Genomic DNA, 14,605 nt, shown 5'->3' with positions numbered 1-14,605 from the left:
GAAGGTGTTAAGTAGAAAATGTAACTATAGCATAATTAATGATAGCAGCTCTATTCGTTGAGCACCTACAGTGTAGGCAGCACTGTTAGCCAGGGGTAGCACTATTTCATTTTCCAGATCAGGAAATGGAGGCTCAGGGAGCAATGATTTGCTCAAGGTGACAGCACAAATAAATGGTGGTACTAGGATTGATTCGGACCCTGAGTTCCCTTCCGCCTGTGCCTCAGTTTGCCCATCTGCACCGTCAGGGCTGGGAGGAGATGACCTTGGATTTGGCTGCTCTGTGGGAGCACCTAGCTTTGGGGCTAGAGCCTGCAGGCCCCAGTGTTCCCTCTTGGCCCTGATTCTGAGCCTGGCCTGCAGGGATACCTCCTCTGTCCTGGTCAGATTCCTAGGGCATCTGGCACTGAGGCCAGTGTGGGCCCTGGCCTCGGGTGGGCATTAGGGGTAGGACTGAGAGTTGTTTGGAAGGAGGGGCATCTCTATGCTCCTGAAGGGGACTGAGGAGGGTCCTGGCCCCGAAGGGAGAGTTTGTACATTTGTCTGTGGTCTTCTGGGCTTCTTTCCCACAGGCCTGGCTGGCAGGGGGGAAGGTACACCCTTCTCGTGCACAGCCTTGCTCGGGTCTAAATCCTTCCTACCCGCACTACCTGCCTCCAGCTTCACACTCACCTTGGGAGCTGGGCCCCACCACCTTTTTAGAGGTGAAGATACTATTTCTTGGAAGCTTGTGAGTTTCCCCAGGTCTCCGTTGACTGAGGGCAAAGCTGAGGGTAGGCTGTCTGTGTGCACATGACTGCCTGCAACCTGGCCCTTTAACAGGCCGGGATAGGGAGGCTTCACCTTGGGGCACAGAAGGGGCGGCTCTGACCTCTGAGGGGGCAGTCAGAGGCAGAGTCCAGTGCCAGGGGGGGCGCTCTTGCTCCTCAGAGCTCCTCACCCCAGGACACCCAACATGCAGCCATGCTGGGACTGCCACCCACTGAGTACTCTGGAGCCAGCTGTGCTCTGGGTGGAGTGTCATGTCGCCCTGTCCCAGGGAGGCGGGTGTGCCTAATGAATTAATTAATGTTGGCAAAGCACTTGGAGATCTCGGGCTGAAAGGTGCTCAATACATGCAAATCAGAGTGATTGTTATTACCCATAATTATGGAGTTTCTGCTGGAGAAATTATTCAGAAGCGGACGGTGGCTGGGCCAGCACAGGGCCCTGCCAAGATCTGCTCCTCAATAGCAGTGGAACCTGTCTTCCTCTCTCCCCTTCCTCCCTCCTTCCCTCTCCTGTCCCTTCCACTCCCCTACCTCCCCCACTCCCTCCTTCCCTCTCCGGTCCCTCCCTCCCCCTTCCCTCCCCCTCCCTTCCCTTCCTCCCATCCTTGTTTCCTCCCTTTCTTGCCTCTTTCCCTTCCTCCTTCCCTTCCCCCATCCCTCCCCACTCCCATTTTTTCTCCTAGCTCTGGGCGTGTTGCCTGCTCTTCCACAGCAAATGCCTTCTTTGTCTCATCTCTCATGAAGACAAGCACCTGGCACAGTTTGGGGAAGAAGGGGATTGGGCGATAGCTTCTCACACTCTGGAAGTGAGAAGGATCCAGGAACCAAGTCTCACTTTCCTCCTCTTTTAAAGGGGTTCCCTGTTCCTCCTTGGGTGTGGGGCAAATCAAGTGTGGCAATGCCTGGGAAGGCGCTCTGCGTTGGGAAGCTCGATGCCTGTGACGCTTGGTCACTCATTGTTTACATAAATATTGCTATGTGTGTACTTGTGTGTGCACAAGTGGTATGTGTGTGCTTCCAGCCTCCCCCACCATCAGACTGTGTTCTCAGTGTGTCTGAATGACTAGACTACTGGTTCCCCAGTGGCTAAGGCTGAACCTCCTCCACCAGCCCGAGCATGAGGCCCCATGCGGACAGCCCCTGGCAGTGCCCAGAACCAGCAATCCAAATAAATTGTGTCTCTCAGCTGTACATTCCTTCCCTCCCCCTATCCTCCAGTGCTCTGTCTCCATGGCTTTGTTCGCCTTTTGTGCCCACCAGCCCCAGAGAGAGCCACTCCCAAATTCAGGACCACGAATAGCATCCGGCTCAGACTGGGGCCCAGCTGTCTTCTCCCAGTTGAACAGAGAGCCTCAGAGGTCATTGTGACTCAAACCCTGCTTTGACAGATGGGGACACTAAGGCTGAGAGAATGTGAGTGACTTATCCAAGAGCACACAGAATCTTAGCCTTAGAGCTGACTACAACCCTGGTCTCCGCACTCCCCAGAGTGTTCTTCACTGCAGCACATGGAGGCTTTAGAAGAATTTCCTAGTAGTCAGCAAACACTTACCAAGCACCTACTGTGTGCCTGTCTCTGTATCATCCTCAATGATAGGGAGGGATAGAGGCCAGATCTCTTTTCCCTGCACAACACGACCTACAAATCAACAACCACAACCACAACCACAACAATGAGAGCTGGGCATGGCAGGAACCACAGAACTATGTGCTTGATTTTGTCGGGCCTGTGAGAAGTGCTCCAGAGACATGAGGCAGAACAGGATGGAACAGTCAGGAAGGCCCCTTGAAAGAGGTGGCACCAAGTCTTGAGAGCAGAAAGGAGGGGGAAACAACATGGTCACTGAAGAGGAGGCTGGCATGAGGCCACCTGTGGCGGGGGGGGGGGGGGGGGATGGCGAGAAGCCCGTCCAATAGGCTTAGCGTAGCTGGCAGTGATGAGTGTGGGAAGGTAGGCAGTGCTCCTGCTGAGGGGCTGGTCCCTGTCCTGTGGGCACAAGGGAAGGCTGTCCATCACCATGGACATGCTAGGATTTCTATTTGGCTCTCCAGTGTTGCAGCCCGGCCTGCTACCAGAAGGCCACCCCCCACCTCTCCTGCCCTCCCTCCTTTACCTGGAGATGGCCGATTTCATCTAGAGGTGACAATAGGTGTGAGTTGTCCGTGGGGCCTTTGTGCCTTATTGCTCAGCCCGTAATCTTTCCCATCCAACACAGTCTTCTTTCTCTTCCCCGGCATTTGTCAGAAAGATGGGAACAGAGCCCCAGGCCCTGTGGGGAGGCCGGGCCAGAGCAGCCCTCTTGCTGCCCATTGATTTGCGCTGCTTTTGCAAAAGCTGCCGAAGTGTGTTTGCCGGACAGCGTGGGGCTGTGTTTGCCTTTGGATAATGAAATAATGTCTTTGCCGAGGAAAGGATGGAGTCTCTGCTAATTAGCTCAGCTGCCTACTTTGAGGACAGAAAGTCGTCACTGCTGTGTTCGCAGGGCTGGTTGAGTGTGGGGCTCTGTGGGGAGCCACTGGGGTGAGCATCCACCTTGAGGGCAGCAGCGACAAAACAAGAGGGGCTGGGGAAGCAGGGTGCATAGGTAGAGCTTTCCAGGAATGCTGCCTCCTTGGCCCTGTGTCCCATCGCAGGTCCTTCCTGGTTTAGGGGCAGCAAGGGGTAAGGAGAAGCCTTGAATTAGACAGATCTTGGTTCTGTCCCAGCTCTGCCACTTGCAGGTCTTGTGACCTTGGGCAAGTCACAGTTGACCTCTCTGGTTTCACTTCCTCTGAGGATGGGGCCATGATAGTACCCACCGTGTGAAAGGGGGTGGCTTGCCTTGAGTAAGGTAATGGAGCAGAGTGCCTGATGCGCAGCAGAGACTTAGAAAATGTTGGTGGCCTTATGGTTCACCTCTTGGGGTCATGCGCTTATCTTGGTGTTGTTTCAGACCTTGTTCATCTTGGGCACGTGTCCTGCCTCTCAGTCACCTGACCCATTAGAAGGATGGAGTTTTCTTCTCATGCCTGTCCGCGGGCTCAGAAGGCAGTGGAAGCCAGTTGAATGCCTGGATTCAAAGGCTAGGGTCGCCTGGGTGGCGCAGTCGGTTAAGCGTCCTACTTCAGCCAGGTCACGATCTCGCGGTGCGTGAGTTCGAGCCCCGCGTCAGGCTCTGGGCTGATGGCTCGGAGCCTGGAGCCTGTTTCCGATTCTGTGTCTCCCTCTCTCTCTGCCCCTCCCCCGTTCATGCTCTGTCTCTCTCTGTCCCAAAAATAAATAAACGTTGAAAAAAAAAAACAAAGGCTAAAGCTCGTGAAGTGTCCCCCACTCTAGTCTAGGCTCTGGGGCTGGGGTCTTCCCATGGCCTGGGAAGGGGCTGAAGTGCAGGCCAGAGAGCAGAGAGCAGAGAAGAGGGGGCTGGGGTGGAGAGGCCTGAGCTTCTCCAGGAAGCTTTCTGGGGACCAGCTGGTGGTATTCCTTCCCTGTGTCGTAGACTTGCACTGTGTCCCTGTGTCCCTGTGTCGTAGACTTGCACTGTGTTCCTCCTAGGGCATCTCCTCCCCCATCTCTTACGGATCTTATGATCCTTCCCATTTCTATGAGGGCTTTTCTAAGTTCTCTCCTACCCAGGATTCATTGACTCAATAGGTGAGGTAGATAATAGTAATACTCATAGTCGTAGTCATAATGGTAATCATGAAAGCAGCTCACTCTTATTGAACTTACTGCGTGCCAGGCACAGTTCAGACCTCTCTCCATGTAATCACTGGTTTACTTTAGGGAGATAGGGTTATGTTTACTCTCATTTTACAGAAAAGGAACATGAGGCCTGAGGGGGTGAAGGGGCCTCTTGGGGGCATAGCGTGAAAAGTGGCAGAGATGGGGCTCACATCTGGCTCAGGTCAGATTAGGCTGATAGTCACGGATGATGTGTCTACTCTGTGTCTCTACTGCTCCCCCTGGACACAGAGAGAGGATAGGGCACTCTTAGGCCCCCAAGGAGCTCACAGTGGGATGAATCCCCACCCCCTTTCCCCCAGGCTTTCCCTGGCCCTCCTGACCTCCTCCTCCTCCAACTCAGGTGGCATCTTTGTCTTTCCCATCACCTGGCCCTGGTCTCTGGCTCTGGGCTTTCTTTGGGGTGGGTTCCACAAGGGCAGAGGCTCAGATCTTGTTGGCTGAAGTATTGCTAGCATTTACCAGGCCCTGGCATGTAGTGGTTTAATGAAGGAGTGAGTGCCTGTGTGTGGATTAAATCAGACTGTGCATGTTAAGTACTTGGCGCTCAACAAGTATTTATTGAATGAAAAAATATCTTCGGGTGGAGTGAAGGAGGTGATGGTGTGAAGTGTCTGGCCTGTGGTAGGCTCAGCACATGGGAACAGCAGTCACAGTGGTTTCCAGTCGTCTGGAAAGGGCTGGGTGGATGGACCGGAAGCAGGGCCGGGGTGGATGGAAAGAGAAGCCAGGGAAAGGAAGGTACCGGAACTCTGAAGAAGAGACGACAGCAGGGAGGAGGCTGGTTAGCAGCTGGGGCCCTGACACCCACTCTGTGTGGAGCTGAGGATGGGAGCGCGCGTGTGTGTGCACACGTGTAGGCGGGTGTGTGTGTGTAAAACAAATAACTGGAAAATGAATTTAATTATAAGGCACTTTTAATAGCTATTTATATTTAATCCTGCTAATTCTGTGTCTTGTGTAGTCAAACTGTAATTCTATTCTTCTTACTCATTTGCTAGTGAGAATGAAGAGAGGCAGAGGGAAACAGCCCCAGAGGAAGGCAGGAGGCATCTTCCCACCCTGGGGTCAGCCAGGCCAGCTGTTGACCCTGGGGGCAGCGGGGGAAGGGGTCATTGGCAAGGTCGTCCCAAGGGGAATCTGGGAAATGGCCCCAAGCTCTGTCTCCAGGGCAATTCCTTCATATACTTGTGTTTACTCAGCACTGGGGTTGGGGTGGGAGAAGCCATAGAGAGAGCCCAGCCTCAGAGTCAGGCAGACCCAGGTTCACATCCAAGCTAAGCCATGTGCTTTAACCTCACTTTTCCCCATCTGTAAAGTGGGCATAGTATAACTCTCCCCAGGGCTGTTGGGAGGATTAAATTAGAGAGAGTGGGCCTGCCCATTGGTGGTGCTTACTAAGTGCTTGTTCCTGTACCTCCTTATTCCTATCACCAACCCCCAAGCTGGCTACTTCTCTGGGTTTCCACCTCTCTTGACGTTCCCAGACAGCCCTCCGCTCACTGGCAGAGAGAAAGTGATTGGCTAACTTAATGGCGGGAGTCCTGCCCCCTTTTTCAGATGTCCCCTTGGTGAAGGGGGTTGATAGAGGGTCTGGAGGCACGAGGTGAGTTGAGGGTGGTCTTTCGGCAGGACCCCATATGCGCTGGAGCAGCCTCACTGGGTGGCAGGGAGGAAGCCTGCACAGTGGCTGTGGGAGGGAAGAAGAGACACTCCTAAGGAGGGACCCCAGACCTGGCTGGCCTAGGTGCAGCAGTGGTTGTAAAGGATAGCTTTGGAGAAACGAGGTCAGGAGTTAGAGGTTCCAGCTCCAGGCCTTGCTCTGCTGCAGCGACTCAGGCCAGCAGCCCCGCTGAGCCTCTGTCTCCTCTTCTGGGCTGTGGGGTACAGTGTGGGAGGCTGGAGGGAGAGGACCAAGGAAGAGCTTCAGGGAGACTTTGGCCCAGAGACGGGGTTGGGGAGCTGTGCTCACTGGGGATGGTGCTTGTGTGCTGGCAGTGCTTCCTGTGGTCGAGGTCAAGGCAGAGGTCTCAGAGGAGCCCTGGAGTGGGCCCGGCAGGTGATTCTCCAGGACCTCCCTCTAAGAGCCTCAGAGAAAATTGGGCTGGGGCTGGAGCCGGGGCCATGACCTTGTCCTGGGAGGACAGGGTAGGGACCTAGGCTTTCTTCACCCATTGCTTCTACCTGTGTTCTCCTTGTTCTGCTCACTGTGCCTGAGTCCTCTTCTAGTGGCCGCCACCTTAGGGTTCCAGGACCTCCCAGAGGGCTGGGCTCTTGCAGGAAGTCAAGGTGAGTTGCACCCAGAGGCAGAGTGGGCTCCCTTGAGGGCTGACCTTGAGGCAGACTGTGTGCTGCGCTCCTTCCAGATCTTCTCTAATGGAATCTCTGCACTGAAGTTACAAGGTGGCCGTTGCTCTCTCCATTTCACAGAATGGGAAACTGAGGCCCATAGAAGTTAAGGACCATGATTAGAATTTGGGTCACCCGATTCCAAAGACAGTCCCTTTTCCTGAGTGGTAAACTCTGGTGGCCCCGGGGTGGGGGTGAGGGGTGGCATGTCCAGAGGGGGGCGGGTAATGGGAAAAATGCTGCCTCATTAGGAGAGCTCAGCGTGCATGTCTGAGGAGGGTTTCAGGTTTGCACACACCTGGGGCCCAGTGAATCTCTGCCCTGAGGCCCTGCAGGGCTGACGGTCATGGCCAGCAGCTCATCCTGCAAGAGTGAGGCTCGGGGAGGCAGCCACAGCCCCTGTCCGGATTGTGTGGAAGCAGAGAACTTGGCTCTGGGCCTGTCCCCGCCTGGGTTCAAATCCTGGCTCTGCTACTCTCAGGCTGAGTGGCATCTATCCAGGCACTTGACCCCTAAGCCTCAGTGCTGCCACCAGTGCCTGGCACATAGCAGGTGCTGGGTGCTCTCCCCCGCCCCCACTTCGTCTGTGACTCGTGGAGATGGGTAATGACTGAGGGTACAATTTCTCTCCAGGATATTTTCACTTTAATAGGAGACGTTAATGCCTCTGAACCCCAACGGAACGATGTTTCCCTTTAATGGTGACATTTCAGGCGTGATGGCGGCTGTAGGGAGACGCTGGGGTGGGGGCTTGCCTGGCTCCTGTGTCATGTGCAGCTTCGTTCTCTGGCCCTTCTCCCACCCCCTCCCACATGGTTCCCATTGTCTGTTCACAGGCAGGTCAGCGTCTCGTTAATTTGATTGAGGGATTTGTTCTGAGCTGCTTGCTCATCAGCTCTGAGGAAACCTGGCCTAGGAATTGGTGGGCATTCTGATGCAGGCAGGCCAGGCTGACCTCTGCTCTTCTAGGAAGTGAGCGGTCACCGGGCAGAGGATAATTAACCGATGCACAGGGGAAGTGATTAACCCAGGGGAGGGAACCTGGGCGTGTGGTCCTTGGGAAGAGTCTCCAGGGACGGGTCTTATCTGGTCATTAACACAGACCCCCGAGGGTCTGCTTGTGCACCTGCCCTGACTCGTGTCTCCTCATCCACTCAGTCCTACCAGAAGTGTCCCGCACCCAGGGTGCCCACTGTGATATGGTCGCGTTGTAGGAGTAGTGGAGGGGCACAGAAGGACAGAGTGATCCAGCATTGGTGCTCTGGAGGAGCAGTCCTGGGCCTGGGGATGGGAGTGGTTGGGAACTCTTCTTTGAGGACTCAGCAGAGCTTGAAGGCAGGGTTTGGAGGTGCCCCTGGAGAGTGTGCAGCCTTGATGGAGGGGCCACAGAGTCTGAGATCGGAGGCCTGAGTTCTAGTCCAAGTTTTGAAATTGGCTCTCTCTGTGACCTTGGATAAGTCTCTGCTCACTCTGGGCCTCAATTTTCCCCATCTCTGAAATGGGAGTTTTGGTCTGGGTGTCTTTTTATCCCATCCCTGATTCTAAAAGAGCTTGGGGCAGGGGCTGCACCTGGGGGTGGAGGTGGGCCCGGAGCATAAGGAGCTGGAGAAGGGTGGGAGGCAGATGTATGTGCTGCCGTCTGCTGTGGCCCTCACATCCCTTAGGCATCTCTAACATGGATACACCCCCTCCTCCGACCGAGTTCACCTGGTGCATGAGCCTTAGGATTTGTTTCTTCCTGAATGGTGTCATTCGTCATGTTAGCTTTGCTGTCAGAGGGTGCGGCTGGCTCTTGCTTGAGCTTCCTGCGGGGTGGGGTGCCTTGTTATCCTCCAGGCAGGGCTCCCCTCACGCCCACCGTGCTCCTGCACCTGGATGCCCTTTACCAGGTGGCATGGGAACAATTCTGCCCTCCAGTCTGCTCCAGCCCCTGGCTGACTGCAGGTTCAGGGTGCGCTAAGGGCTGGTGGGACAGTCAGGGCTGGCTTCTTGGAGGAGGTTGTAATACTGGCTCTAGACCTTTAAAACTGGCTGGGCAGGAGTTGGACAGGTGGAGAGAAGAGTAGGTGCTTTCAACATGGGGCTGGGAGAGGCCTGGGGGATCATGGGACAAAGTGGAGGAGGTCCCTCACTCATCCCTGTTCCTATGGAGGCCACCCAGGCAGGGCTTGTTGACCAAATGATTGATCCTGTCCCCAGTTCGTATAATCTTCCGTGCTTTCAGGCTCGAGTGCTCTCTGTCCTTCTCAGGAAACATTAGGGGACTCCTACATTGGCCTCTGTCCACACAGTACTCCCACGTCCGTCACTGCTAGAGGCATGTGGCCTATGGCAAGTTCTGCCCCTAGCCAGCTATGTGACCTTAGACAAGCCACTTTATCTTTTTGAACCTTAATCCTCATCAATCCTGAGAGGAATCATCAGGTTTCATTGCAGAGAGAGCATTTGAGGTGGGCTCCAGAGAGAGAATAGAGGTTCTGTGGGCAAAGACAGGTTGGACTGGCAATGACTCTAGATTGTATTTTTTTTTTTTTTTTGAGAGACAGAGCGTTGGTGGAAGAGGGGCAGAGAGAGAGGGGTACAGAGGATCTGAAGTGGGCTCTGTGCTCACAGCAGAGCCCCATGTGGGGCTTGAATGCACAAACCGTGAGATCATGAGCCAAGGTTGGGCGCTCAACCGGCTGAGCCACCCAGGCTTAGAGTACCTGTTCTTCACCAGGGTGTAGTGATTAAGGGTGCAGGCCCTGCAGCCAGGCTGTTGATCCGTGGATGCTGCCTGGCTGCACCACTCACTAGCTGTGTGACCTTGGGCAAGGCACCAGCCCTCTCAGTGTCTTGGTTTCCTCCAAGAAAAGGGGGCTACTGATAGTCCATATGTAATGGTGTTGTATTGAATAAATGAGTATACATGTAAAATTCTAGAATAATGCTGGTACATAGTAACCGTTTAATAAAAGTTTGCTATTGTTATTCTTACGGAGACTCGGAGAGACTAAGGGACTTGCCCATGGACACATAGCTCGTGATAAAGGTTCACAGCGGGCTAGAGCCCATTTAATTCCAAGCCTCTTCTCTTTCCTCTACTCCTGGCACTCCTGGTGTCTGTCAGAAGTGCCCAGTGCGCAACCAGTGTGCAGGCCTCCCCTGAGGATATGCCCGTAGTGTGTCCTCCAAGGCCCTTTGAGGGCAGGACCTCGTCTGCCTCACTCACTGAGGAACCCCAGCGCGTGGCCTATGTAGTAGGTACTCAACAATTACTTGCTAACGGGCTGGCCGTTTAAGTCAAGGCAGGGCGGACCACCCCGTACTCACTTCACCAGCTCCTCAGACCTCCGTGTTTGGCCCCTGATGGGAAGAGCCCCCCTCTGGCCCCAGCAGCACCCCCTTGGCCCTTGCTATACCCTCTGGCTGCCTGTCTTGCTGCTCTTCTCCCTCGGAGCCTGAAGGCTTTGGGTTCCACTCTGCTCCTGCGCCCCAACTTCCCCCCGGCCCTGCACATCTTCAGCTTCTCTCTTGCCTTATTCGATCCTCCCCACTTGCTCGTTAAGATGAGAATAACTCCTGAACTTGATGTCTTTGCCTCTGCTTTTATACTGAACTATAATATGTGTAAAGGTACTTAGAGGAGGGAGAAAAGAAGATCACCCTCCACTCTGTGCCCAGAGGAGGTTCTATCTGCAGAGGGGATGGGGCAAACCCCGCCAACCCTCTTCAGACCGGGGCTCCTTAGCCAGGACACAGGGCGCAGACCTGAGGCCAGGGAGCCTCCACTCTGCCCCTGCCTGCAGGAATCTATACCTGCTCAACCTCTCAACTCCACCTTGGGGGATCAGGTCATGCTCCTCCTTATATAGAGGAGGGGGAGGGCTCTCATGCTCCTGTCCCCTCCCTCTGCCCCAGGGCTCCTCACAGCCCCCTGGCACTGTGGGTGGAGGTGTGTTAGGGATGGACAGGACTGATGGAAGGGAGGAGGGAAGGGGCCCAGGGAGGAGAAGGAGGTTGCCCAAATCCTTTTTGGAGACCCTTCCTGACAGGGAGTTTGGGGGGGCTGGGGGAAGGGAGGGGGGCTAGTCAAGAGAGCCAAGGCAGCAGTGAGGCCAGGAGACCTCTGTTCCCCCATCGTCCCTGCCTTTCCAGTCGAGCCCCGCAATCCCAGCTTCCCCACCAGAGAGGTCAGCAGTGGGCTGGGTGTCCTGCCTGTGTACCACTGAAGGCTCTTTCTCCATTTTCTCACTGTGTCCCATGCTTTCTTGAGAGCATCTGGAGAGCCCGCACTCCACTCCTAAGGCTTCTTACACCTGCATCACTCTCTCTTCCAGCACCCTCTCCTGCAGTCTCTGTCAAAGGCGAGACCATGTGTGGTTGTCACCCTGTGCAGTGTGGTTCCCGATTGCCTTGTGACCTCAACTCTGATGGGCTGAATGAAAGTTAGGATTTTGCACATTCTCTTTGTTATGCTGGAAGCGATGTTCTCTGTGGCTTCTCTTCAGCCTCAGTTTCCCCTTCTGCAAGGGGACATGCTGATGCCCCCCTCAGAGAACTGGGAGGGTAGGTGAGCTGCCATGCCAGCTACCTGGAGGTGGCTCTGCGAGGCTCTCTCTGCCATGACTGCTATGCAGAGGCTTCGGGGAGAGGGTGCAGGGACAGGCTGGGGTGGCTCTGGCTTGCCTGGTGGGGAAGCTGGGTGGGGTTGCTGCCTTCTTCCTGCTCAGAGGCTTAGGAAAGAATGTTCAGCTCAACATATGCACAGGGCAGCTTCTCTGGCTGGGCCTGAGCTGGAGCAGCTCCTCTGTCCAGCCTCCTATTTTGCCAGTAACTTCCTGAAAGTTCTACGTCTTTGTTCAGATCAGCCTGTGGAGCTCTGGACACAGAGGGTGGTGCCCAGCATTTCCATCTGCCTGACATTCGGGTCAGGCCCAAGTCCCTCTCTGCCCCTCTCCCCTACCAGACTCTCTCCCCCTCCATCTGAACCCTGATTTCCTCTAAGACCCCCTCTTCTCTGGGTACAGCTGAGGTCTTGTGAAGCCTCATGTTGGGATGTTCTGGGCAAGGCTTCTCTGGTCTGCATGCAGACCCTCGGTGCAGGGCGGGATTGGTTACACTGAGCTTCCTGTATCTCCAACCGTCCCTGGTGCCTGCAGAGCCTGAAGCCCCAGTGGGCTGCCTTGGGGAAGGCCAAGGTGGGAAGCCACTTGCTTATAAAACCACAAGATCAGGCTGCATCTTTCCATTTCTCGCCGGCAGTGGTAGGCCCTGGGGAGAGTGGCTGGCCATAGTGTGGTCTGTTTCCGGGGCCTGTTTCCCGGGCTTCCCTGGGGGCTGCTGGGGGCTGCTGGGGCCTAAGGGAAGGGTTAGTCAGGGGCCTTCCTAGGCAAGGGACCTTAGCCTCTGCTGTGTCCTTCACCCAAGGGGGATGGGAGGGGGTGGCTCCTCAGGGCCGAAAAGTGGATGATGGAAAACCTGAGACTGGCCAGGGCAGGTTCCGGGAGTTTCCCAGAACAGCCTCTCGGGACAACATAGTGGATGGAGAGGACGTTGTTTCCTTCAGGGCTCAGGATTGGGTGGGTAGACCCATGTTCCCAGGAGCCCAGCCAGGCGAGAATCCCTGAGGAGCAAGGAAGCAAATCTTCAGGAGGCTTTCTAGGGCTTTGCCCAGGGCGTCCACGTGCAGTGCGAGTCTAGCAAACATCTTCTACTTGGAGAGCCATTTCGGGTGTCTCTTGCTTTCCTAGCCCCATTCGGGCTCCTCCTCCAGGCTCCTGTCCCCCTTGCATTAGCCACATGGTGTCATACCTGCCCAACTTCTGGTCCATGAGCTCTTCTGGGGAGTTTCGGGGAGGGGCTGGTGGGCAAGACTGTGGTCACCTGTGGACAGAATCCACCTGTCACTGTCTCCAGGCTGCATAGCTTGGTGCAGGCAGCTGCTCCCTCTGAGCCTGTTTCTGCCCTTTCCTTTGTGACTGACTCCTTGGGGGCTGCAGGCTGGAGATCAGCCTAAGCAGGCCTCAGCCTTTGGAGACCCACGCCCCTCAGGCCTTACCTGAGCCTCTGTCTCTGCTGCTCTGACTCCATTGTCCAAATTGTTATTTTTTCGAGCCCTGACCTGCCTCTTCAGGAAGCGCTCCATGATGCCTCCAGTCCTCACTGATCTGAGTCTGAATGTCCTGATGGTGTCCCCAGCTGCTTCCTTCTCCTTGGCGTGCACTCCTGGCTCTGTGTGGGGCTCTGAAAACACAGAGACTGCTCAGCATGGCCTGTGTGGGTAAGGAGGCCTATAATATCCAGCAGTAGGCCGGTATGGTTGTTCTAGTGTGGGACCCCACAGTGAGTAACAACTCCTGCACTGGGGCCCATGAGGCAATATTTGAGCTGCACCTTGAAGACAGAGCCTAGGACTGAGGGGTTCTTGGGAACAGAGGTCAGGCTAGGAAGGGCCTTGAATGCCAGGTAAGGAATCTGGGATTTGACCTCCCTCTTCAGGCAGAGAGCACTGGAGAGAGGCTGTAGACTGGGTGGCATGTTCCTTAGAGTAGACCCTTCCCATGATGCCTGGAGCCCTCTACCCACGCCCCCTGCCTGGTGGTCTCTTACTTATCCTGCAGATCTTTGCTCCAAGGATCCTTCCTCAGTGAAGTCCTCCCTGACCATTGTCCATGCTCAGAGTCCCCTGGCCTTTCCTTTAAAGCCTTCATTCCAGTGTGCACCCCCCAATCCAGTGTGTTCGTTGATTGCCCACCAGGCTTTATTTAAGACTACTGAAAGCAGGAATCAGAAGGATTGGGTTGTCCCTTGGATTCCCAGCTCCCAGCTCAATGCCTGGCACAGAGTACGTGCTCAATAAATGCTGACTGGAGATGTGAACGCCTGCAGGGGCACAGAGCCCATGAGCTCTAGACTAGAGGGGCTGCCGGGCTGGGGGACAGTGGGACTGAGGGGGTGTAGGATAGGCCTCCAGGGAGGTGGGGGCAATGCCTGGGTCCCAGCAGGAACCATGCTCCATTTGTGTGTCATTAGGTGGCTCTTTAAAGAGCTGTTTGCTGGAACAAAAGCCATCGCTGGCAGCACCTCAGTAGGCGGGCCAGGCCTTGCTTGCTCCCTTTGGAAATGCTTTGAGAACAGGTGGACTGAGCCAACTTGTCACCCCCAGGCTGGCTGGTGACTCTGGGGAGTGGGGGCAGCCATTGGGGCGGGGACTATGGGAGGCAGGGCGATTGGTGGATCCAGCCCTGACCTCAACAAAATTATTTTTACAACCTGCAAGAGAAAGGGGGTATTTTTCACCTTTGTTCCATCAAGACATCCCAAGGGAAAAAGAAGGGGGAAGGGGGCAGGTGGAGAGTTTGAAGAGGGGCAGGAGCAGGGGCAGGGGCTTCCATGGGAGAGAGAGCCCTGAGGACAAGCTTTTTTGTCCCCAGCCCTTTTAAATTTTTTAAAAGCTCCAAACAGCAAGAGGGACGGTGGAGTTCATTATATCGAGTTATCTCCTCCGTTTCAGGCGAAGATCAATCTTCCCAGTCTTGCAGCTTCAAGGGAGGGGGGAAGGGAAGAGAAAGAAAACGGGAGGCAGAGGAAAAAAACTCCCTGGACCAATTTCCGCTGGCTAACACGATTACTTGGCTGCCCAGCAGCAGTGCCAGCTGTTGGCAGGCATCCTGGCCCCCCGCCAGTCGCACTCAGTTGCCGGCTGGCCCCCCAAGGCTCTCTCCTGAGTGGGACAGGTTGGCAGGTGTGAGGGCCCCAGGCCCCTGTGGGGCTGGGGCTGCTG

General features: G+C 55.3%; 1 protein-coding gene across 3 annotated transcripts in view; it reads left to right on the top strand.

The window, feature by feature from the left end:
- LINGO1 (leucine rich repeat and Ig domain containing 1) overlaps positions 1–14,605 on the top strand; it is a 196,716-nt gene that overhangs the window by 60,071 nt on the left and 122,040 nt on the right. The window contains exon 3 of one of the 3 annotated variants that reach the window (XR_006598995.1): positions 12,937–13,964. The exons of the other annotated variants lie outside the window; for them this stretch is intronic. The gene's annotated coding sequence lies outside the window, so the exon portion shown is untranslated. Of the gene's footprint in view, positions 1–12,936; positions 13,965–14,605 lie in introns of those variants that run through there. 3 annotated transcript variants of the gene reach the window in all.

Source organism: Felis catus, chromosome B3 (assembly GCF_018350175.1).
Source record: "Felis catus isolate Fca126 chromosome B3, F.catus_Fca126_mat1.0, whole genome shotgun sequence".
NCBI classification, from domain to species: Eukaryota; Metazoa; Chordata; class Mammalia; order Carnivora; family Felidae; genus Felis; species Felis catus.
Note: the sequence above shows the minus strand (reverse complement) of the source record. Positions and strands in the feature narration are given on the sequence as shown.